General features: G+C 45.2%; 1 protein-coding gene across 3 annotated transcripts in view; it reads left to right on the plus strand.

The window, feature by feature from the left end:
- The first annotated feature begins 2,118 nt into the window (after positions 1-2,118).
- The window catches only part of GCGR (glucagon receptor), a 111,415-nt gene continuing 88,501 nt past the window's right edge, over positions 2,119-25,032 (plus strand). Inside the window, exon 1 of one of the 3 annotated variants that reach the window (XM_077458842.1) lies at positions 2,119-2,371. The gene's annotated coding sequence lies outside the window, so the exon portion shown is untranslated. Of the gene's footprint in view, positions 2,372-17,512; positions 17,619-25,032 lie in introns of those variants that run through there. The other 2 variants (XM_077458840.1, XM_077458841.1) reach the window with 2 other exon arrangements.

Here is a 25,032-nt window from a genome sequence, read left to right on the forward strand (position 1 = left end):
ATATTCTGATCGATCCAAATATGGTCCGATCCATGAATAAAAGTTTCTCAGTGCTGACGATAGATCCAAAACAATTGATAATTTGCCAGCATATAATCTCCTAATCTAAACAATCAAAATACATTTGTATTCAAAGTATGTTGTTGCAAACCGATTTGATCACTTTCTGCTTTGACCGATCGACTTGAGGCCCGTACACACGGTCGGACTTTTTGACAACAAACATGCAAATTAGCTGTTTTGGAGCAACATCCGACCGTGTGTACGCTCCATCGGACAAACTTTTTCTGTTTTCATCGGACTTTTGTTGGCTGTGCGAACGGACAAACTTTCTGGCAACTAAAGTCCGATTGAGCAAAGTCCGACCGTGTGTACGCAAAAGCATCGGACTTTTGTACATGGTACAAACACGCATGCTCAGAACCAATGCAAAAGATCAGACTACAATACAGAAGTTGACCAAAGGTGGCGCTGGTGTCATTGAACGTCCTCTTTTGAAGTGGCGTCAGTACGTTGTGACATCACTACGTTCGTGTTTGTTGTCAAAAAGTCCGACCGTGTGTATGCAATACAAACTTGTGGACCACACCCTTTGTACAAAAGTCCACGGAAAAGTTTGTACAAAGTCCGACCGTGTGTATGAGGCTTAAGTTTGATGGAATTGGATCGAAAAGTCTTGTGCCCCGTACACCCGATCAGACATTCCGACAACAAAATCCATGTGCTTTTTATTTTTTATTTTTCCCACGGATGTTGGCTTGAACTTGCCTTGCATACACACGGTCGCACAAAGTTGTCAGAATTTCCAAACGTTAAGAATGCGGTGACGTAGAACACCTACGACGAGCCGAGAAAAATTAAGTTCAATAGCCAGTGCGGCTCTTCTGCTCGATTTCCGAGCATGCGTGGAACTTTGTGAGTCGGAATTGTGAACACACGATGGGAATTTACGCGAACGGATTTTGTTGTCGGAAAATTTGAGAATCAGATCTCAAATTTTGCATGTCGGAAATTCCGATGGAAAATGTCCAATGGAGCCCACACAAGCCCTCGCAATTTCTGACAATAAGCTCTGATCGCACATTTGTCGTCGGAAAGTCCAACCGTGTGTACGCGGCATAAGGGTCCATTCACACCATGTGTGTTTTTTTATTTATAACTTTTTTTTTTTTTTTTTTTAATGCTTTTTTGCAGAAACGCAGGGCATTATTCATAACATGGGTTCCTATGGAACACTTTCACATCAATGCATTTTTGTGCCTCTGCATATTTGGAAAGGGTCAGGGACTTTTTTTAAATGCAAAACGCTGTTTTTTTTTTTTTGTTTTTTTTTATATTATTTTATATATATATATATATATATATATATATATATATATATATAATTATAATTTTTTTTTTTTTTCATTCAATAGACTTCAATGGATAAGCTGCAGAAAAACATGTAGTGCGATTTATTTATTCCTGCGGTTTGGCATTTTTTTAATCTGCCCAACAACAAATTTGTCTAAATTTGCAAAATCACAGTAAAATAAAAAAAATAAAAAAATAGCACTGCACTCTCAAAAGCAACATGCATAGGTGTAAATGGAGCCTTGAGCAATCAAAAGGGAAGTTGTGGTTGTTTAATTGTTTGCACATTTGATCGTTTTGATCAAATCACCATCGTTCCGATAATAAATCTGAAGTCTGTGTGTGGCCACCAGTAGTGCGTTAGGATAAATGGGCCACCCTAAAACAACGCACAAAGTACTGCACATCAACGCGCTTTGTGCTAACGCACTACAAAGACGTAATCCCATCTTTGTGCGCAAAAAAAAAAAATGTAAATTTTAAAACGCACTTTCATTTATAAAAAATTTTTTTATTGAAACTTCCCTATGCTGTTTTTATTAATGCAGACAGTGACTTTGCAGGTTCTAAAAAATAAAAAATTCCTGGAAGTTAAAGTCTGAAAATCCGTTTCCATGAACGCTTTGATGCTGCGAAAGATTTCTCTGTATTTTAGGACCCTGCAGCTGTGCATAGAAAGCCTGCAAGCCTGTCCTAAGCCTGCCCACAGGGCTTAAGTGACAGGTGCTGGCCCCGCCCACAGAACTGTCTGCTAGCAGGAGCTGTCAACTTGCAGACTTTGGCAAAGCGCTTGGCTGCTGGAAGTGGGGGGGACTGTGAGCTGCTCTGTGTGCTGGAGGAGTTGTGATCCTGGAGGAATTCAGTTGTCACCCAGGGCAGGGACAATGAAGAGGGCCCTGGATCTCCTGGGTTAGGTGCTGAGGGTGAATTTTCTTGGGAGCCCCAAAGGATTCCGCAGACTTATGAGCGTGCAACTCCGCAAGTGCCTCCTGCAGACTGCTGCCCTGCCAACAACTTTGTGAGTACATTGCTTTGCTCTGCCACCCTGCACACCAATGCATGGCTGCCAGCTAGGATTTCCTGGGATTCCCAGAGCTGTCCCGGGAATTATTAAAACCCCCCTGGGGTCATCCCAGATTATTATTCAGATTAAAATCTAATTTTTTTTTTAATTTCTTTTAAATATATATACATTTTTTTTTTTTTATATTATATTTTTGTCATTATAAATATATACATTTTTTTATTTAATATGTTATATTTATGTTCCCTGGAATTTGCACTAGAGAATAAAATGAATAACTGACCTATTTTTCTTTTCTCCTTCCTTTTTTTTTTTTTTTTCTTAAAGTGGATGTAAGCATACACTTTTTAAATAAAAAAAAAAAAAATATATATATATATATATATATATATATTATATAATACATTTTTTTTTTTTAATTATAAAAGTATATGTGTACATCTACTAAAAAAAGAAGAGAAGATATTTAGTAGGTCAGTTATTCATTTTATTTTCCGGTGCAAATTCCAGTTAATATAAATATAACATAATATATATATATATATATATATATATATAATACTTTTTTTTTTTTTTATTAAAAAGAGAGAACTAATCACACCATCCTGCACATAATACCCACCTCCATACATTCCGCACTCCCGACTTACTGGGTGGGGGATTATGAGGTAGTTTATTTTATCTTTTTATCATCATTTTATAATATATATATATATATATGTATGTGTGTGTGTGTGTGTGTATATGAATTTTAATTATTTTATTTTTTGTTTAATTGGTGCATCTTGATGCTGCTGATCTCCTACAGCCTCTTCACACCCACTTCATGTCTACATGTCCCCCTAAGCAAAGGCTGCATGGCATTTCTCAGGGTGGGTAGCCTGACGGTAACCGCAGTGGACCATGCCTGTGTTGAAACAATGACTTTCTAGTTTCCATCTGAAGCTGGTGACAACATTGGTACACAACTGGGAGGCTGGGACAGAGGGTTGTCACCCTTTTTTGAAAAAGCAGGTGTGTGAGCAAGGACCTTTTTATGTAAGGATAATGAAAGTGGCAGAGATAAATACGTTACTGTGTCTGTGTATGGCATTTATCGGGTGACGAGAGTAGACCATGACGATGTAATGCTTGTTGAAATGGCCACTTGTAGTCTCCATCTGAAGCCTGGGTTGAAAGCGTAGGCACAAAATTGGGAGGAGGGTGCAGAGCGTTGTCACTTTATAAAACAAAAACCTTGGTGGCAGGATCACAAGAGGTTCTTTTAATGAAGGTAGCGACTTTAACATAATTGAAAATGACTTTTGGCTGCATGGCATTTCTCGGGGCGGGTTTCCAGATGGTGATAACAGTGCACTATGTCTGCGTAATGTGTGTTGAAATGACCAATTGTAGTCTCTTTCTGAAGCCCATGTGACAGGGTGACAACATAAGCACACAGTTGGAAGAAGGGAATAAACATTGTCACCCTATAAAAGCAGGTGACTGAACAAGGACTGTAAGCTCCCTTTCATACTGAGCCTCCCCGGGCGCCAGCGGTAAAGCGGCGCTATTTTTAGTGCCGTTTTAGTGACGCTATTCAGCTGCTAGCGGGCGGTTTTAACCCCCGCTAGTGGCCGAAAAGGGGTTAAATTGTTAAATCCACCCGCAAAATGCCACTGTAGCTGCGCTTTGCTGATGGTACAGCAGCGCTGCCCCGGTTTTTTTTTTTTTCAATGGGGAGGAGCGGGGTATTCACCGCTGCAAAGAAGCTGCTGGCAGGACTTTTTTTTTTTTTTACCTTCTCCCCCCCCTGCCAGCGCAGCGCCCCCATGTAAAGGCACTCGGGCTTTCACACTGGGTTTGCAGCTGAGGCTCTTTTCAGGTGCTATTTTTAGTGCTGTAGCGCCTGAAAAAACGCCTCCAGTGTGAAAGGGGTCTTATGGCCAAATCACCTGGTATTATTTTAATGAAAGTAGCAGATTTAAATACATTGAAAATGACTGATTGTATGGCCACCTGTAGTTCCCATCTGAAGCCCATGTGATAGGGTGACAACATAGGCACACAATTGGAAGACTGGGATAAATGTTGTCACCCTATCAAAGCGAGGACCTTTTCATAGTGGGACTACTTTAATGAAAGTAGCTGATTTTAATACATTCCTGATGGTGACAGCTGTGGACTAAGCTGGTGTAGTGTGCGTGTTTGAAATGGTCCTTCGTAGTCTCTGTATGAAGCCTGTGTGAGAGAGGGTGACAACCTAGGCACACAATTGGGAGACAGGGATGGAATGTTGTCACCAGGGGCGTATCATGAAATCATTGGGCCTGTGTGCAAGATAAAAAGTGGGCTCTAGGCAAATAAAATGCGTTGCGCGTAGCCGCAAAATGTGGGTGTGGCTTAAAGTGTACTAAATATTGGGTGTGGTTTAATAGTTTTAGATGCCTTACGTAGTGCAGAATGCAGTAATCTTACATAGGGAATGTACAGTGCAGAGTATGTGCAGGATGGTGTCAGTAGGGCAGTGGATAGTGTCAGTTCTTTCTTTTTATTATTACATATCGTAACTATTTTAATTTTTTTTTTTTTTGCATTTTTTTCAAAATGCTCTTTGGGGGCCAGTCGATGGTGTAATTTTTTTTTTTTTACTTTTTACAAATTTTATTTATGTATTTTTTTTCCACAATGAATAGGGGAGGGGGTAGTGGACAGTGTCAGTCGTTTTTTGTTTTTATTATAACTTTTTTGTTAATTTTTGAAATATTTTGTTCTCGATAATTAAATACAAAAATACATTTGTAAAAAATAATAAATATAAAAAACATTGGCACTGTCCATTTCTCCACTTGCACCATCCACTGCCCTACTGATGCCATCCACTGGCCCACAAAAAGCATTTTGAAAAAATGCAAAAAGGAAAAAAAAAATGAAATGAGCACTAATGATGCCATCCAATGCCCTACTGACACCATCCTGCACATTCTACCCACCTCCATACATTCCCCTCTCCCCACTTACATATACTGGGGGGGGGGGGGTTTATGAGGCAGTGGATGGTCTCAGTAGTTTTTTAATTTGCTTTTCATTTTTTATATATTTATTTTTTCACAATGCTTTTTGGGGAGGGGGTTGTTGGGGCAGTGGACAGCGTTGGTAGGGGTGGGGATGGTGTCGGTAGTTTCTTTTTTTATCATTATTTTACATGAATCTCTGTTCTCAGGCTCTTTCTCAAAAAGGGGAGATGTCAGGGGTCTGTTTAGACCCCTGATATCTCATCAAAGCCCACCAACAGGGCTGAGAGATAGATATCTATCTCTATCTATCTGTTAATATAATATATCTCTCAGCCCTGTTGGTGGGCTTTGATGAGATATCAGGGATCTAAACAGACCCCTGACATCTCCCCTTTTGAGAAAGGGTCTGGGGAATCTATGTTCTCAGTCTCTTTCTCAGCATTGAAAATGAATGAACAGGAGACAGTGGCTCCCATTCATTCATAAACTGAAGCAGACTAAACACAGTTTACTATGCTCAGTTATCACAGGACACAGGAGCTAATCGGTAGCGATTACTCACTGTGTCCAATTCAGAAAAGGAAGGAGCCGGTAAATCACATAATCAGACGGAAGAGGAGAGGAGGGAAGACGGCTGCGGGGGGATGAGGGGCCGGAGGAGGAGGAGGAGGCGGAGAGGGGCCGGAGGAGGAGGAGGAGGCGGAGAGGGGCCGGAGAAGGAGGCGGAGAGGGGCCGGAGGAGGAGGCGGAGGAGGCGGAGAGGGGCCGGAGGAGGAGGCGGAGAGGGGCCGGAGGAGGCGGAGAGGGGCCGGAGGAGGAGGAGGCGGAGAGGGGCCGGAGGAGGAGGAGGAGGACGCGGAGAGGGGGAGGAGGAGGAGGAGGAGGACGCGGAGAGGGGCCGGAGGAGGACGCGGAGAGGGGCCGGAGGAGGAGGAGGAGGACGCGGAGAGGGGCCGGAGGAGGAGGAGGAGGACGCGGAGAGGGGCCGGAGGAGGAGGACGCGGAGGGGGGCCGGAGGAGGAGGAGGACGCGGAGGGGGGCCGGAGGAGGAGGAGGACGCGGAGGGGGGCCGGAGGAGGATGAGGACGCGGAGGGGGGCCGGAGGAGGATGAGGACGCGGAGGGGGGCCGGAGGAGGATGAGGACGCGGAGGGGGGCCGGAGGAGGATGAGGACGCGGAGGGGGGCCGGAGGAGGATGAGGACGCGGAGGGGGGCCGGAGGAGGATGAGGACGCGGAGGGGGGCCGGAGGAGGATGAGGACGCGGAGGGGGGCCGGAGGAGGATGAGGACGCGGAGGGGGGCCGGAGGAGGATGAGGACGCGGAGGGGGGCCGGAGGGGGGCCGGAGGAGGAGGAGGACGCGGAGGGGGGCCGGAGGAGGAGGAGGACGCGGAGGGGGGCCGGAGGAGGAGGAGGACGCGGAGGGGGGCCGGAGGAGGAGGAGGACGCGGAGGGGGGCCGGAGGAGGAGGACGCGGAGGGGGGCCGGAGGAGGACGCGGAGGGGGGCCGGAGGAGGAGGAGGACGCGGAGGGGGGCCGGAGGAGGAGGAGGAGGAGGACGCGGAGGGGGGCCGGAGGAGGAGGACGCGGAGGACACGGGGGCTAGAGGAGGAGGAGGACACGGGGGCCAGAGGAATACACAGGGGCCAGAGGAGGAGGAGGGCAACAGGGAGATAGTCGGGATGATCAGTGCGGCGGGGGAAAGTTGCAAGCACAGATCTCCTCCTCTCCCTCCCACAGATTTCAGCTGAAAACAGGGAGAAGCGGCTATCGGCTGAAATGCCATACAGGGAGATCTGTGTTTGCAACAAGTGAACATTGTTTTACGAAACGCGTCGAGACTATTCTGCTGCTATGATTATCACAGTGTGCTATATGGCATTATACACCAACTTTTTTTTTATATATATTATATTAAATAAAAATATATATTCTCTATTTTTATTGTTCAATATGGAATGTGAATAATAAATGTTAAACATTTTATATATTATGGTTTAAAAGCTGTTTTTTTATTTTTTATTTTATTTTTTTCTTGGCATGACTCTTTAAAAGTCCCATGGGCACTCGCTTTAAGCATAGACAATTCTAATAATGACATCTGGAGATTTAAATACATTGAACGTTACTTTTGAAATGACATTAATGTGTTAAAACCTCCTATGAGAGTCCAGTAATTGGGTTTATATCCACTTTAAGATCATTTTGTGGTTGATGGTTTTTAAAGGATCAGTCCGTCTAAATCTGATATTAAATTTTATGGCTCTGTACGGGATCGGTGCCACTGTTACAGCTGCATTCTCCAGAATGTAACATGAAGGAAAGCCTGCAGTGAGAGGAGTGAGACCACACGTGGTGGTTGGACGTGGTCAGGGTTAGATCTCCTGGCTGAAGCTGGCAGCCAATTCAACTTGTCACCATCAAAAGTATTTATTAGTTTGGGGTGGAGTGGATGTTAAAAAACACAATACACCATTGATTGTATCCATCCAATCCCTTGCCAAATGCAGAAATTGGGGTTCATACAGGAGAAGGCAACATTCTTGTGATTTTTCTGTATATTGATCGTCCTGATCAATTGCTGATTCCATTCCATGGATCGGTTGCCCTACCTGAAAGTCGGTTTGGAGTTCTCAGCTGACTTAATCACCTTTTCACTTGAAATCCCATAAATTCCACCTGTTGCTGTCCAGAATTGATTAAATTTATATTAAGTACAAATGTGACTGCGGTAAATAGATTTAGTTTTTTAATGATTTTACTCAAAAGATTGATTGTATTTATTGATGGCCCTGCACTTTCTTACTGAATAAAGCTGCAATAATTGGAGAGGCTGGTCCTTGTAGTTCTACAAGAGTGAGGAATCCACACGATGTCTCGGACTGTGTGTTCTGGAATCCTAATGGGATTGCTGTACGGATTGCTAAATTATCATTGGATTATGGAATAGTCAGCCTTATACTTTATACATGGTATGAACAAATGTGTCTGTACGGCCAAACATGTGAACACCTGACCATTACTTCTACTGTATGGCCAAACATACATGGACACCTGACCAATACACCTACTAAAGGTGCGGGGGGGGGGGGGGGGGGGGCACGTCATATTAATGCATACTTTTTAATTTTGGGTGTCCCTCATTCCCATCTCAGAAAGTTGGGAGATGTGTATATTGCAGCCCCACACATATACACAAACCTGTAAACACACAAGTTCTGGCCCCTCCGTATACACAAAACGCCCCCCCCCCCCCCCATTTCATTCACAGCCCATACTTGTAAATAAGATCTTCCTACCTGGTCCCGGCTCGTTTTCACAAAGCTGACATGTTGCTGAGAAGCACACTACACGAGGGGTGCACACTACACGAGGGGTGCACACTACACGAGGGGAGCACACTACACGAGGGGAGCACACTACACGAGGGGAGCACACTACACGAGGGGAGCACACTACACGAGGGGAGCACACTACACGAGGGGAGCACACTACACGAGGGGAGCACACTACACGAGGGGAGCACACTACACGAGGGGAGCACACTACACGAGGGGAGCACACTACACGAGGGGAGCACACTACACGAGGGGAGCACACTACACGAGGGGAGCACACTACACGAGGGGAGCACACTACACGAGGGGTGCACACTACACGAGGGGTGCACATAGTAGCCAGAGGAGACAGCAAGAGCTCAATGTCTGAGCTCAATGCCGCAGAATGCAGAATGAGCCGAGATCGATTCTGTAATGCACGGCTCCTCTTCACCCATCCTGCCTTCTTCTGGCCCGGGCGGGCCCTTCGGGGCCCCTTACTGTTGTAACGGCTGTACCCCCCTGATGGCGTCCCTGCGTAGGGTTCAGTATTGAGTTGGCCCACCCTTTGCAGCTATAACAACTTTAATGCTTCTGGGAAGGTTGTCCACAAGGTTTAGGAGTGTGTCTATGGGAATGTTTGACCATTCTTCCAGAAGCGCATTTGTGATGTCAGGCACTGATGTTGGATGAGAAGGCCTGGCTCGCAGTCTCCACTCTAATTCATCCAAAGGTGCTCTATCAGGTTGATGTGTAGGCCAGTCAAGTTCCTCCACCCCAAACTCTCTCATTCATGTCTTTATGGACCTTGCTTTGTGCACGGGTCCATATAATTTGGTGGATGGGGGATTATTGTGTGGGGTTGTTTTTCAGGGGTTGGACTTGGTCCCTTTGCTCCAGTGAAGGGAACTCTTAAGGCGTCAGCATAACAAGACTTTGGGAGCATGAAATTGTCCAAACTTTGTGGGAACAGTTTGGGGATGGCCTCTTCCTGTTCCAACATGACTGCACACCAGTGCACAAAACAAGATCCATAAAGACTTGGAGCGAGCTTGGGGTGGAGGAATTTAACTAGCCTGCACAGAATCCTGACCTCAACCCGATAGAACATCTTTGGGATGAATTAGAGTGGGGACTGCAAACCAGACCTTCTCGTCGGTGCCTGACCTCACAAATGCGCTTCTGGAAGAATGGTCAAACATTCCCATAGACACACTCCTAAACCTTGTGAACGGCCTTCCCAGAAGAGTTGAAGCTGTTATAGTTGCAAAGGGTGGGCCAACTCAATATTGAACCCTACAGACTAAGACCTTGTACACACGGTTGGAGAATCCATCGGAATGTGTCCTATCGGACCGTGTTGTCGGATAATCTGACTGTGTGTGGTATGCATCGGACTGATTCCGGAATATCCGTCGTACCCAATTTTCCAACATGTTGGAAATATTTCCCGACCAACTGGTTCAATCGGACATACTCCGATCATGTGTAGAGAATTTAGATCGGACCAAGTGCCACGCATGCTCAGATCAAATTTATACATCAAAGCTATTGGCTACTAGCCTGAACGTAGTCCCATCGTAACGAAATTACGTCATCACGTTCTGAAAGATCGGATTTTTCGACAACTTAGTCCAACCGTGTGTATGCAACAGTTTCGGACAAGATCTGACGGACAAAATCCGACGGAGTTGGTTGTCGAAATCTCCGACCGTGTGTACAGGGGCTAAGACGCTATTAAAGTTCTTGTGTGTAAAGGCAGGTGTCCTAATACTTTTGACAATATAGTTGCATACATATAGGTTAGGTAAAAAAAAAAAGACACAAGATCAAGTCCAACCTATGTGTATTTAGACACCTGACCGTTACATCTACTAAATGGCCAAACCTGTATGGACACACAAATGTGGACACCTGACCATTTCTGCTCATATAGGGCCAAATGTATGTGGACACCTCCTGACCATTACATCTACTTTAATGACCAAACCTACATGGACACCTGACCATTACACCTATTATATGGCCAAGCCTATGTTGATATCTGACCATTACACCTACTATATAGCCAAACGTATGTGGACACCAGACAGGTATACCTGCTATATGGTGAAACATTGGTGGACAGTTACACCTACTATCTGACCAAAAGTTTGTGGACCCCCCGCCCCCCCCCCCGCCTTCCAAATAACTCTGCTCAGGTGTTGCCAGTGAAGGGTACTGTTAATACTACGCCGTAGCCCTGGTTCACATTGGTGAGATTTGACATGTTTAATTAGCGGCAATGGCACCATCCCAACTGGTGTGATGCTGAATTTGCGGCGCCGCCCCTATTTCAAAAAAGTGGTTTCTGTACTAATTTTTGCGATTTCGGGGTGCGATTTCCATTGACATCTGTGCAGAATCCCACAAAGATATCTGTGAAATCATGTGAGTTCAGCTGAACTCGCAAAATTTCGTTCCTGCAGCTCAGTGTGGACCTAGGCGTACACAGGTATTTTAGACAATTGCATACTTCAAACTTGTGGTAACAGTCTGGGGAAGGTCCTTCTGTGTTCCAGCATCACTATAGTTCCTCTGTACAAAGCCAGCTTCATAAAGGCATGGTGTGAAGAGTTTGGTGTGGAGGAACTTGAGTGGCCTTCAGACCCTTGACCTCAACCCCACCGAACACCTTTAGGATAAATGAAAGCTACAATTGCGAACCAGGTCCTCTCATCTCAACATCAGTGCTTGACCTCACCAATGTCCTTGTTGGCTTTGATAGGTAGAGATCCCCCAGAGTTACACTCCAATATACTCTGGAAACCCTTTCCAGATGAATAGAGGCTGTTATAGATTGTACTACCGGTATGTCTCCAGTCTATGACTGACTTCTGAAGCATGCCCCCAGTCTCCAACAACCCCTGTAACATGTTCATAGTCTCTGAGCATTTTCTGTATCCTGTCTGCAGTCTCTGACCGTCTCCTGTATCCTGTCTGCAGTCTCTGACCGTCTCCTGTATCCTGTCTGCAGTCTCTGACCGTCTCCTGTATCCTGTCTGCAGTCTCTGACCGTCTCCTGTATCCTGTCTGCAGTCTCTGACCGTCTCCTGTCTGCAGTCTCTGACCGTCTCCTGTATCCTGTCTGCAGTCTCTGACCGTCTCCTGTATCCTGTCTGCAGTCTCTGACCGTCTCCTGTCTGCAGTCTCTGACCGTCTCCTGTCTGCAGTCTCTGACCGTCTCCTGTCTGCAGTCTCTGACCGTCTCCTGTCTGCAGTCTCTGACCGTCTCCTGTCTGCAGTCTCTGACCGTCTCCTGTCTGCAGTCTCTGACCGTCTCTTGGAGCATGTCTGCAGTATGTCTATTGCATCACTTCCGGGTTCACAATTGCCATTTTCCAGATGCTGCAGCCGGGGAAGCAGCTGATCCAACACAACCTGTTCTTGATTAGCTCCAGCAGAGGGCAAGGGAGACACCGAGCCCCACTGGTGTGACTTGTCCTGCAATTTGACAGGTTGAAATGACATGACCAGTTGCACCCTATTGTCGGCAATGGAACCGTTCAAATAGCTGCAACTTCCACTTTTTAGCGCCGCATCGATTTGAAAAAGCACTACTTTTGCCAATTTTCGGTGTGACTTGCACAGACAACTATGCATGAAGTTGCACAGACCTCAGCCAAGTTGCAGCTGAAGTTTCACTGACGTGCAGCTTTAAAAAGGTGCGATTTCAAGTGAAGTTGCACAATTTCAAATTCGGATTTGGTGACCAGCGGCTAAAGGTCTAATAGCGCCTTAATGTCTTCATAAAGAGGACCTGTCACCTACTCGTGCTATTACATAGGGAACTTGTTGGCTCCCTAGTGATAGCAAAGGTAACCACTTCAGCCCTGGAAGGTTTCACCCCCCCCCCCCCCCTTTTACGATGGGGCACTGCGTTGCTTTAACTGACAGTTGCGCGGTCATGTGACATTGTACCCAAATAAAATTGATGTCCTTGTTTTCCCACAAATAGAGCTTTATTTTGGGGGTATTTGATCAGCTCCTCCCACACCATTACACCCCCACCACCAGCCTGAACCGGTGATACAAGGCAGGATGGATCCATGCTTTCATGTTTTTTTCACCAAATTCTGACCCGACCATCTGAATGTCTCAGCTGAAATCCAGACTCATCAGACCAGGCAATGTTTTTCCAATCTTCTGTTGTCCAATTGTGGTGATCCTGTGCGAATTGTAGCCTCAGTTTCCTGTTCTTCCCTGACAGGAGTCACCCCTGGTGTGGTTTTCTGCTGCTGTAGCCCATCATCTTCAAGGTTGGATGTGTTGTGTGTTCAGAGATGGTATTCTGCATACCTTGGATGTAACGAGTGGTTATTTGAGTTACTGTTGCCTTTCTATCATCTGGAACCAGTCTGCCCATTCCTCTCAACAAGGCATTTTCCTCCACACAACTGGATATTTTCTCTTTTTTTTCAGACCATTCTCTGTAATCCTGAGAGATGGTTGTGCGTGAAAATCCCAGTAGATCAGCAATTTTTGAAATGCTCAGACCAGCCCGTCTGGCACCAACAACCATGCAACGTTCAAAGTCACTTAAATCCCCTTTCTTCCCCTTTCTGATGCTCGGTTTGAACTTCAGCAAGTCGTGTTCACCACGTCTAGATGGTGAAATGCATTGAGTTGCTGCCATGTGATTGGCTGATTACCAATTTGTATTGCAAAGCGGTTGAACAGGTGTACCTAATAAAGTGTCCAGTGAGTGTATATTACATACACAAGTGTAAAAATGAGCTGAGCTCGCCAGTTTTATTGTGTGATGTAAACTTCCCATAAATGTGTCTCCTGTAGCGGTTCCCATGGGAATCGGAGGGTTAGGAGTCACGTAGCCCCATGTCCGGGAAGCTCTCGCTTAACGACAACAAAGAAGAGGTGGAAAGGGTCCGCTCGGTTATTTCTATCTGGATTGTGGCTGGCGGGGGCGGCGGGGGGTTACTGTGGTGTCCTAATTGGTGTCACCGGCCACCTGCGTGGGAAGGGGGCAGATGTCAGAGGGGCCCCCCGGATCTGCCAGGGTGGCGGCGGTGGGAAGGTGGCTACGGCTAGGTTCACATCTCTGCATATGGAGAACGCCGTAACCAATGATTTTGCGCACAGTCACTATGGGTTACTGTAGTACTCAATAAATATGCTGCTAGTGGAGTAACCCAGAGCAACCAATCGGAATCCATCTGACTGCGGTGCGCTGAGACCTGCTTTGTTGCTATGGGTTACTAAGTCTATTTTTTTTTTTTTTTTTTTCTAATACAGGTTAGAGCTGAAGTGTCTGGTTGCTATGGGCAACCGGTGTCTTATCCTTGTCTTGGGGCTATTTCAGATGAGCGCACAGAGGGGGGGGGGGGCAAATGAGCCGTGGTTTTACTGCCCCCCGTTCATCCAGCTGCATTCTACTATTGAGCGGGATGAGAATGCTGCGACTGTGTTTGCATTGTAGCAGTGGCAAATTAAACTCGGCAACAGGGAGCATGCCGCAACCACTAGCTCGTTGTTTCAGTGTGGTATTGTAACCACTTCAGTTCCAGAAAATTTTATCCCATTCATTTTTTTATATTTTTTTTTCTGCTATGCCGCATTGCATTATTTTCACCGACAATTGCGTAGTCATGCAATGCTGTACCCAAACATACATTTTTTATAAATTTTTTATTATTATTTATTTTTATTTATTTTTTTGTTTTAACACAAATGAAGCTTTTTTTGGGTGGTATTTATTTACCTTTTTTGTTTTTTTTTATTATATAAACAAAAAAAGACCAATTTTGAGAGAATATTTTATTTATTTTTTACTTTCTGCTATAAAACATATCCAATAAAAAAATAACAATAAAAAAAAATATATATTTATTCTCTCTCTTAAAGCGGAGTTCCACCCAAAAGTGGAACTTGCGCTCTAAGCACTCCTCGCCCCATTTGGCATGTAATTTTTTTTTTTTGGGGGGGGGGGGGGTGTATCCTCCTTTTTTAGTGGGACTTCCTGTCCCACTTCCTCCTTCCTGTTCTCGGCCGCCTAGGCGACTCCTCCCTGCCAGCGATCTTCTGGGACACAACACAGGTCCCAGAAGATTGGCTGGCCAATAGGAGAGCGTAGCGCGACTCGCGCCTCACAGTATCAATGGAGGCGCCGAGTAGGGTTGCCACCTTTTCTTCAAGTCAAGCTCGAACACTTTAGTGGCGCACAGCAATTATTTTTTATAGTATGAACTATACATATATTTTGCTATTAAATAACATTTCTAATCATATAAAGTTAAGAACAAGAGTCCTCCTTTACATCAGAGTCCACAGAGTTCTCTTTTACACCTGAACTCACAGAATTCCCTTATACTGTAAGAGGGGACTCTGCAGACTCTGATGTAAGTGAGAGCTCTGGGGCCTCTAACATAAGGGATGGTCTGGGAACCCTGATTTAAGGAGGAACACTGAGAGCTCTGATGTACGGAGAAGACTCTGATGTAAGGGGAAACACTGTGGCCTCTAGTGTAAAGGAGAATCTGATGTAAAGGGTGCTCTGAGAACCCTGATTTGCCTTAGTGTACTTACTCAGAGGCAGGAGAGAGAAGGGGAGGAGATTTCAGTCACACAGGGCTGGATGGTGAGTTCACTCACCCCTTGGCAAGTCAGTACCTCTCATCCAGATGTATCTGAGGCTGGACTTCAAATTTCCAGCCCCAACTTACTTTCCTATTCTGAGGCACAGTGTCGGAGATTGGAGTGTGGCAGACACAGAGGGGTAGGGGGGAATAGGTGCAGATCAAGCCCTCTCTCCTCTCCTGTCTGTGTGTGTGTGTGTGTGTGTTGGGGGGGGGGGGGGGGTTCTTAGTGCTGGCTTTGGGCAGTGTTAAAGAGTGTAACAGACGCTCTCAGCTTAGACAACTGCAGTCAGTAACCCTGCTGGGAAGCCATAGTCCAGTCTAAATAATGTGTCCGGGTTTCAGGCAGTCTGAAACCCGGACACATGATTCCAAACCCGAACTGTCCGGGTGAATCCTGGACAGGTGGCAACCCTAGCGCCGAGGAGGGGGAGAGGAGAGAGGCTCCGGGTGCCCACATCGCTGGACCGTAGGACAGGTGAGTGTTTGGTTTGTTTGAAAGTCAGCAGCTATACTTTTTTGTAGCTGCTGACTTTTAATAAACTAAAAAAAAAAAAAAAAAAAAAAAGGGTGGAACTCCACATTTAATACGTTTTTGGCCAAAATGTCTACATGTCTTTGGTAAAAGAAATCCCAATAAGTGTGTGGTGACTGGTTTGTGTGAAAGTTATAGCGTGTATTAACTATGGTGTGTGTGTATATACTGGACATTGTATCGTATTTTATTTTATTATATATACCGTATCTATCCTGTTTCCCCGAAAATAAGACCTAGTGCGATTGTCGGTAATGGCTGCAATATAAGCCCTACCCTGAAAATAAGACCCACAAGGACCCTTTAACTAGGGCTTATTTGGGGGGGGTAGGGTTTATATTGCAGCCATCACCGACAATGACGCTAGGTCTTATTTTCGGGGAAACAGGATATATAAACTTTTATAACGGGACTGCGATAGTGCGGCGGGCACTTTCACACTAAACCATGGGAGCGTCGGCGGTAAAGTGCCGCTAGCTTTAGAGGCGCTTTCGGCCGCTAGCGGAGCACTTTTAATAGCTCCTGTAGGGCTTTCACACTGGGGGCGATATGCTTGCAAGATGGGGAGGGGGGGGGAGAAAAAGTCCCGCAAGCAGCATCTTTGGGCCATTGCGGGGACCGGTCAATAGAGCGCTCCTGAAACGCCCCTGCCATTGAAAACGATGGCCAGCACTGTATAGCGGTGCTTTACCGCCGACGCCACAACACCCCAGTGTGAAACTGCCCTTAATGTCCCGCAAGCACGCCCTCTGGCTTTCACACTGGAGTGACAGGAGAGGCGTTATTTTTAGCCTAACTGACGCTGGGGGGGGGGGGGCGGCTAATTAACTGCCACTGGGTTTCGGCGCCCATGTTGCGGTGCTTTTCAATTCACTTTTCAGGAGCTTTGGAAGCGCTGCCCATTCATTTTAATGGGCAGAGCGTTTTGGGAGTGCTGTATACATCGCTCCCAAACTGCCCCACGGATGCTGCTTGCAGGACTTTTTAGGAACGTCCCGCAATCGCGTCACCTCAGTGTGAAAATACGCACTGAAATGAATGGGACGTGGTTTTCGGGCGATATTTAGAGGCTATTTGTAGCGCTAAAATGCCTGAAAACCGTCTCGGTGTGGAAGGGATCTAAATCTTCCGAAGTTCAAGCGGTTAAGAATTGATGGCACTCCGCATGTCCGCTAAAGTGCAGCACATTCCTAGATTGTAAGCTCTAATGATCGGGGCCCTCTGACCCCTATTGTATTGTAACTGTACTGTCTGCCTCATGTTGTAAAGCGCTGTGCAAACTGTTGGCGCAATATAAATCCTGTATAATAATAATTTCTCTGCCTGTCAGACATGCTATTTTTTTATTTATTTTTTTGCACGCCCGTTCTCAACGTGCAGATATGTGAACCCAGCCTAAAAAAAAAGTTTATCACTGTAGATTTTTTTTTTTGATTTTTTTTTTTTTTGATGCTGTGAAAGAGTCCTTGTGAACTGTCCCCTGTCTATATGGTTGTACTGCGCCACGGCTCATGCGGCAGCTCACTATCCAAAAACCCAGAGCCCCGACTCTCGCCTGAACTTTTGTAACGCTGCCCAGGGCCCGATTCACCGAAACTCGGCTTGGCCGTATTCCCTGCCGTCACTCGTTTGGACTTTGTTAATTTATAATGCGTGTCGTTCGCTGAGCATTTCCTGGGTTGTGCAATGAGCTGCAGGTTACTGATCGCCTGACGGCTGCAAAATGGGAACCAGCAGGTGCGCGTCTGTACAGGACAGGCCGGTATGGAAATTCTACATATAGACTGATTTCCTATAGAGATTGCTTCATAGTACGTCTGGGTGGCAGCACTCCGGTCAAACATTAATTTTCTATGATACAGAAGGAATGGCTCACACACTCACGTTTTCTCACTCGTAGTTTTTTTTTTTTTTTTTTTCCTTCTTGCTTACCCGTAGATTCAGATTTGTGCGATGCAGGAATGCACGCAAAAAAGCGCAAATTTCCTTAATGCACAAAATAAAAAAAACCTTCTGTAAGTGTGCAGCGGTGTCCTTAATGCACCCCAATGCATCTTGCTAACATGCACCAAAATGCATAGTAACAAAGTACCATGTGATTGGCATGGCGCAGTCTTTAGTTCGCTTTTTTGGCATGTAGGGCAGCCCAGGGTCGATATAGATAAATGGATTTTTTTTTTTATTTTTTTACTACTTCATCCTCCGGAAGATTTTACCCCCTTTCTGACCAGAGCACTATTTGCGATTCTGCACTGCGTCGCTTTAACTGACAATTGGCGCGGTCGTGGCTCCCAAACAAAATTGACGTCCCCCCCCCCCCCCCCCCCAACAAATAGAGCTTTTTTTTTTTTTTGGTGGTATTTGATCACCTTCTGCAGTTTTTATTTTTTGCGCTATAAACAAAAAAAGAGCGACAATTTTGAAAAAAAATGCTTTTTATTTCTTTTTTACTAGTAATGGCGGCGATCAGTTATTTATTTATTTATTTATTTTTTGTAATTCTTTTATTTATTTAATGCGGAAGAAATAACAGGCACATGGACAATCATAATAAAACATACAGAATTTCAAACATAGAGCTTACAGTATCACTCAGGTGGGACATATATAGAGACCACCCCCAACACAGGCTTAAAAGTTATTTATTTATTTTAAATTTTTGGGATCATTATCATATATACAGAAATCTGTGTTATACAAATGCAGAGATCAGTGACACTGTCACTAGGCAGAACGGAGAGATGCTTGTTTACATTAGCATCTCCCCGTTCTTCCTCTCCATGAGACCATTGCGGGTATCTCCGCAGCGATCAAGTACGCGGGACCCGCGTCCCGACACGGGGAGCTTGCCGCAGGCGCGCATGCACGCTGCCTGCTGGCCTCCTCTTAAAGGGCAACATAGAGGTACGTTAGTTTGCCTGTATGAGCCTTTCTGCCGAGATATAGATATATATATATATATATATATATATATATATATATATATATATATATATATATATATATATATATATATATATATATATATATATATATATATATATATATATATATATATATATATTTGGTAAACTCAGTCAATGAATGCAAGCTGAGATAACATGCACTGCATTGATTCATTCACACAATGTCACAGTAACTATGAGATAAAACAAAGTTCAGGAATATTCCTTTATCCCATTGTTTCTCACATCTATGTTCATTACAAACTGTATGATTGAATCGGTTCTGATATCGCTGCTTTACTAACCTGACAGCTTATTATTCTAAATGGGAAACCTTCATTTTGTTTGCAAATATTAAAGATTCTAAACTACCAGCAAGAATAAATCCTTGCATTTAAGAAGTGCCTGTCATTTCAGATCCATCATGGCAGCGCCTGTTAGCGGGCATCCACTCACCTGCTGCCGCCACGTCCCTCACCTCGTTGTGTCACTGCCGCATCACCAGCCGTCCCATTAAAGTGAATGGGACTGTCGGTGAGTCCACAGCGGGACAGAGATGACAGTTGCTCTTTAAAAATGTATGATTTGATTTGAGTTGATTTAAATCGAAGCCTTTTTACAAGTGGTTTTTAAATCGACTTTATTTAAATAAAATCCACCCGGGGGGCAGCCTATTAAATGCAACACACAAAAACGAGCATGCGCTTTCACACCTACATAGATGTGAATGGAGCCTTCTAATCGCCAGTGGCTTCTTGTTTTAGCCCCCTGTTCACACCAGAGTGACTTGTCATGCGATTTGACACGTTGTGCCCTTTTGTCAGCAATGGGGCTGTTCAAATCGGTGCGACGCGTAGTTTGCGGTGGCGCATCGATTTGAAAAACGAGTTCCTGCACTACTTTTGGCGATTTCGGGTGTGACTTGCATAGATATCTGTGCAAGAAGCCACATGGATGTCTTCCAAGTCGTAGCTGAAGCCACACGGACATGCGGCTTTGAAATCCGCCCCCCCCCCAAATAGAGCTTTCTTTTGGTGGCATTTGATCACCTCCTGCTTTTTTTTTTTTTTTTTTGCGTTTATAAACAAAAGAAAAACCTGTAAATTTCTTCATTAATTTAGGCCAATATATATTCTGCTAAAAAAAATCCCAATAAGTGTATACTGATTGGTTCGCGCAAAAGTTATAGCGTCTACAAACTACGGGATAGATCTAGGGACTTTTATTTTTTTACTGGTAACTTAACTACAAACAAAAAAAAGCCACCATTTTGGAAAAAAAAAAAAAAAATTTTTTACTTTCTGCTCTACAAACTTAAAATAATAAAAAAAAAATCAAATTTCTTCATAAATTTAGGCCAATATGTTGACTGCCCGCTTTGATGATGCCCCAGGAAGCAGCGGGCTTGGGATCCTATGAGGCTTTAAAACATTTATTATATAGGAGCCCTAAGCCTCTCCATAGTCTTGCTAGCTCCGTGCTCTCTGTACTGAAGGCTTGGTGTTGGGTTTATGGCTCTGCACCCGCGGGAGCTCCCGGGTTCTCTCCACATGTACCTTTTGTGGAAAAACCCAAATCATGTCCACTTTTATTTGTACCCTGACTAGGGTTGCCACTTTGTTTTCTTCAAGCCGATCCTAAACACTTTTTCGGCGGGCAGCAAATAATTTTTTTTTTTTTTTTTTTTAGAAAGGGGTTGTAAAGGTTAATTTTTTATTTTCTACATAGGTTCCTTTAAGCTAGTGCATCGCTGGTTCACTTACCTTTTCCTTCGATTTCCCTTCTAAATGTTTTTTTTCTTTGTCTGAATATCTCACTTCCTGTTTCTCCTCAGTAAACTTCACACCATCATCCGAGCGGTGGTTAGTCAGCCAGAACAGCTTACTGAGGAGGAACAGGAAGTGAGAAATTCAGACAAAGAAAACAAAGAAAAGAAACATTTAGAAGGGAAATCGAAGGAAAAGATAAGTGAACCAACATTGCACTAGCTTAAAGGAACCTATTTAGAAAATAAAAAAACGAACCTTTACAACCCCTTTAATATACACAATAGGATTGTAATAGACCTGGGACACCTTTGGGCGCTCCAAAGAGATTAGAAATGTGGTGTACATAGTGCCCCATCACCCTTTTTGTCAGCTCCTGTTCCGAGCCACATTCCTGTCTGGATTTCAGGCGGACTGAAACCCGGACACGTGATTCAAAACCTGTACTGTCCGGGTGAATCCTGGACAGGTGCCAACCCTAACCCTGACACTAAGAGTCTGGACCAACTTGGCTCTCTGAAAATCTTTGCGTTAAAGGCACTGTACCAACCACCTAATACCTTTTTTTTTTTTTTTTTTTTTTTTTTTTTTTTGTTAGGTACTTCCAATTACAACACTATTTTCAGTCTCAATTTGGCCCCAGTCACATTTCCTTAGAAGTTAATGATATGGAATTGTTGGATGAGGAGTTGGTCAAACCTTTGTCCACTATATATAAATATCCCTTTTTCCAGAAACTACTACACTGTTACGACCTTGTGAAGTAGTGGCTCCTGGCCAAGATCAGGAGGAATGGGAGGTGGTTGGGGAAGCTCCCTTTACCAGATTAGTCTCAGCTAGAGACAGCTTCATACAATTTCATACGTTGCTGGACTGGCTAAGATATTTGGGAACCAATCCTCCCTTTGCTGGCGCTATTCCACACCAGCTGCGGATTTCATGTATGTCTTTTTGGGACTGTCCGGCTAATGGGTTCCTTCTGGAGGGAGGTTTTGGCCTTCCATCACTTCTATAACCAGCATCTCTGTCCCCCCTCTCCATAGAAGTGTGTCTAAGAAGAACCACTTCAATAACGGGCACTTTCACTCCTTTCCTGCCCAGGCCAATTTTCAGTCCTGTCACACTTTTAATGAGAATTGCACCGTCATGCAATTCTGTATCCAAAGGAATTTATATTTTATCCTTTTTTTTTTTTTTTTCTTTTTTTTTTTTTTTAGACACTGAGTTTTGTAAATAAGTAATTTTTTCTCCTTCACTGATGTGCGCTCATAGGCTGCACTGATGGGCAGACTTTATGGGCACTGATGGGAGGCACCAACAGGCACCACTGGTGGGCACTGATGGGTCACTAAAAGGCAGCATTGATGGGCACTGATGGCTTTTATGGGCATCGATGGGCACTGACAGGCACCACTGGTGGGCACTGACAGGCAGCATTGATGGGCACTGACACACACCACTGGTGGTCACTGATAGGCAGTACTGACAGGCACCACTGGTGGGCACTAAATTGCATCTCTGGGGGCGCACTGGAAGGCATCGCTGATGCACTGATTATCAGAGCAGAACCACCCCCCCCCCCCCCCCCCCCGTCAGGAGAGCTGCTGATCGGCTCTCCTTTACTCATGCCCTGTCAATGCGAGTAGAGGAGTGCTGATAACCAGCACTTCCTAATTACACTGTGATTGGACACAGCTGATCACGTGGTAAAAAGCCTACGTCATAGGAACTTTACCGTGATCGGAGGTGCGGTGTGTCCAGAACGCACACAGTGGCTTGTTCTGAAAGGATGTCATAAGAAATGGAGCCCCCCTGCCTGGCCATCATTCTGCTATAGGCCACGCAAGTGCTGCACCCCAATGCCCCCCCCCCCCCCCCCAGGCAGTCAAAAAAAAAAGTAAAAAAAAAATTTAAACATGTCCCTTTAAGAAAAAAATTTAATAAAAAGACCTTTTTTTTTTTTTTATGTGCATTCACTGAGTCCTGGCACCGGGCGCAGTGCAATTTGGGAAGCTCCACGTCTATGCAATCACGAGATTGCAGATGACGCGTTTTCATTTGCCCCAAAAAAACTTGCTCTGTGTCGCAGTCTATCGCGCCACAGCTTCCTGCGCGATGGACTGGCCGTGAGTGGGTGGCGCCTCACTCAAGGAAGTGACGTTGGCACTCAGCTGCAACCTCCTGCCTCAGAGGATCAGATAAGCCATGCCAATCGTGATGTTTAAAATTTTCGGAGGTACCCAGCCACCCCCACCATCCCAACCCCCCCCCCACGCTAGTGGTAGTGGTCGGCTGCAGCACAATACACCAGACACCCACCCCCCCCCCCCCCCAGCCTAACAACTAGTTTCAAATTTGCGGTGGTTCCCCCCCCCCTTAACAACTTGTTTTAAACTTTTGTGCTGGTCCGCGGCAGCAGAAACACTGCCCCATACTCCCCCTGCTCCCCGTTATCAACTTTATTAAAAACAATATAAAAGGAATGAATCAAAGAATTCCTTTCTCCATGAAGAATTTCTCACTGATTTTTAGTGACAATTTATTATTGAGGGGCATATTTCTAAAGCAGCACATGTAACTTTCACCAAAAACATTCACTGGCACTCCCACCCCCTCCTCCTGCCATGTGTACAGTGAAGCTAACCTTATTGGGGGGGGGGGGGGGGTTGTAGAATGCAGTTAAGTGCGATTTACAGGTTGCAGAATGCAGATATGTGCAGTTTACAGGTTGCAATGTATGAATCTATTCATGATTGAGGGGTGGCTGGAGAGAAGGGGTGGCGCTCTTGTACCCTTATGGATGCACCGCCATTGCTGAGGTCTCTGCTCTTGGGTTCCCAGCTCCGCCCATCTGCAGTCGGTCTGGAAGGGTTTCTCTCAACCCTAATACATTTCTGGTGTAGATAACTTTATTGAATAGGCAGGTGTGTGAAGCAGAGTGGGAACTCTGGAAGATAATAGACTCCTTTTTTATTTTATTGTTTTAACCGATCGAATGTCTGAAACGATCATTCAGTCCCGGGGTGAACAGTAAATTTACTCGCAGCATGCTGATCGCTTTTAAAGCTGAACTCCGGGATAAGCAAATATTTTCTAAATACATTCGTCATGTGTAGTCTTGCTTGAATCTCGGGGTGCTTTGTGTATTTCTAAAGCCGCGTACACACGGGCGGACTGTCTGGCCAACTAAGTCCGTCAGACAATCCGACGGACAGTCCGTCCTACTTTCGAATGAACGGACTTGACCACACACGGATGCAAAACAGTCCGCCGAAAGTTTGCGCGATGACGTGTACAGCACATACGACGGGACTAGAAATATGAAGTCCAATACACAGCAATGCAACCTTTCGCCGTGTAAATCCTTTCTGAGCATGCGCCATACTTAGTCCGTCCAACTAGCCTACTCACGAGCGGATTGTCCGCTGAAACCAAAGTCTGATGGACAATATTAAGGAAATTCCGAAAGACTTAGTCCGCCAGACTGCACGCTGAAAAAGTCCGCTGAAGCCCACACACGAGCGGACTGTCCGCTGAAATGTGTTTCGGCGGACTAAGTTGGCCAGACAGTCCGCCCGTGTGTACGCGGCTTTACAGATCTGTGCAGCAATCCGGTGTGAGACTTTTCTTCCTGTAATAAAGACCACTCACTACTGCTCTCTCTCTCTCTCTCTCTCTCTCTCTCTCTCTCCTTGTGCAGGATGACCGGTCTTGTCTCCGCCGACTCTTGCAGTTTTCTGCAGGCAGCCTCATCTGCCGCTGCTCGCCGGTGTCTCTCGGACTTACCAGTTTCAGCGGCTCACCCGAGAAATGATTAGACTGTGCAGCCGACTAGTCCCAGAGGCGATCAAAGATTAGACCGTCTTTGATTGCCTCTATGGCCTTAAAGGACCAGAGCGATAGTCCAGGCTGGAAATGCATTATTTATTCATTTATTTATTTTTTGGGGTCTTTTGCGTTTAAAGGTAAAGAAGAAATTTGGGGTGTTTTTGACCCCCCAGATCTCCCCATAAAGAGGACCTGTCATCCTTTTTTCTATTGCAAGGGATGTTTACTGAACTTATTCTCTCTGGAGAAGAGACGCTTGAGAGGGGATATGATTTCAATATATAAATACCGTACTGGTGACCCCACAATAGGGATAAAACTTTTTCGCAGAAGGGAGTTTAACAAGACTGGTGGCCACTCATTAAAATTAGAAGAAAAGAGGTTTAACCTTAAACTACGTAGAGGGTTCTTTACTCTTAGCCCTTGTACACACGGTCGGAGATTCTGTCGGAATGTTTCCTATCGGAGCGTTTTGACGGATATTCCGACTGTGTGTGGTTTGCATCGGACTGTTTCCGTCAGAATATCCGTCTGACCAACTCTTCCAACTTGCCGGAAATATTTTCCGACAAAATGCTCCGATCGGACATACTCCGATCATGTGTAGCCTACTCCGACGAACAAAGTGCCACGCATG

This window comes from Lithobates pipiens, unplaced genomic scaffold (assembly GCF_037356315.1).
Source record: "Lithobates pipiens isolate NorthernLeopardFrog02 unplaced genomic scaffold, aLitPip1_a1.2 Scaffold_28, whole genome shotgun sequence".
In the NCBI taxonomy this organism is placed as follows: Eukaryota; Metazoa; Chordata; class Amphibia; order Anura; family Ranidae; genus Lithobates; species Lithobates pipiens.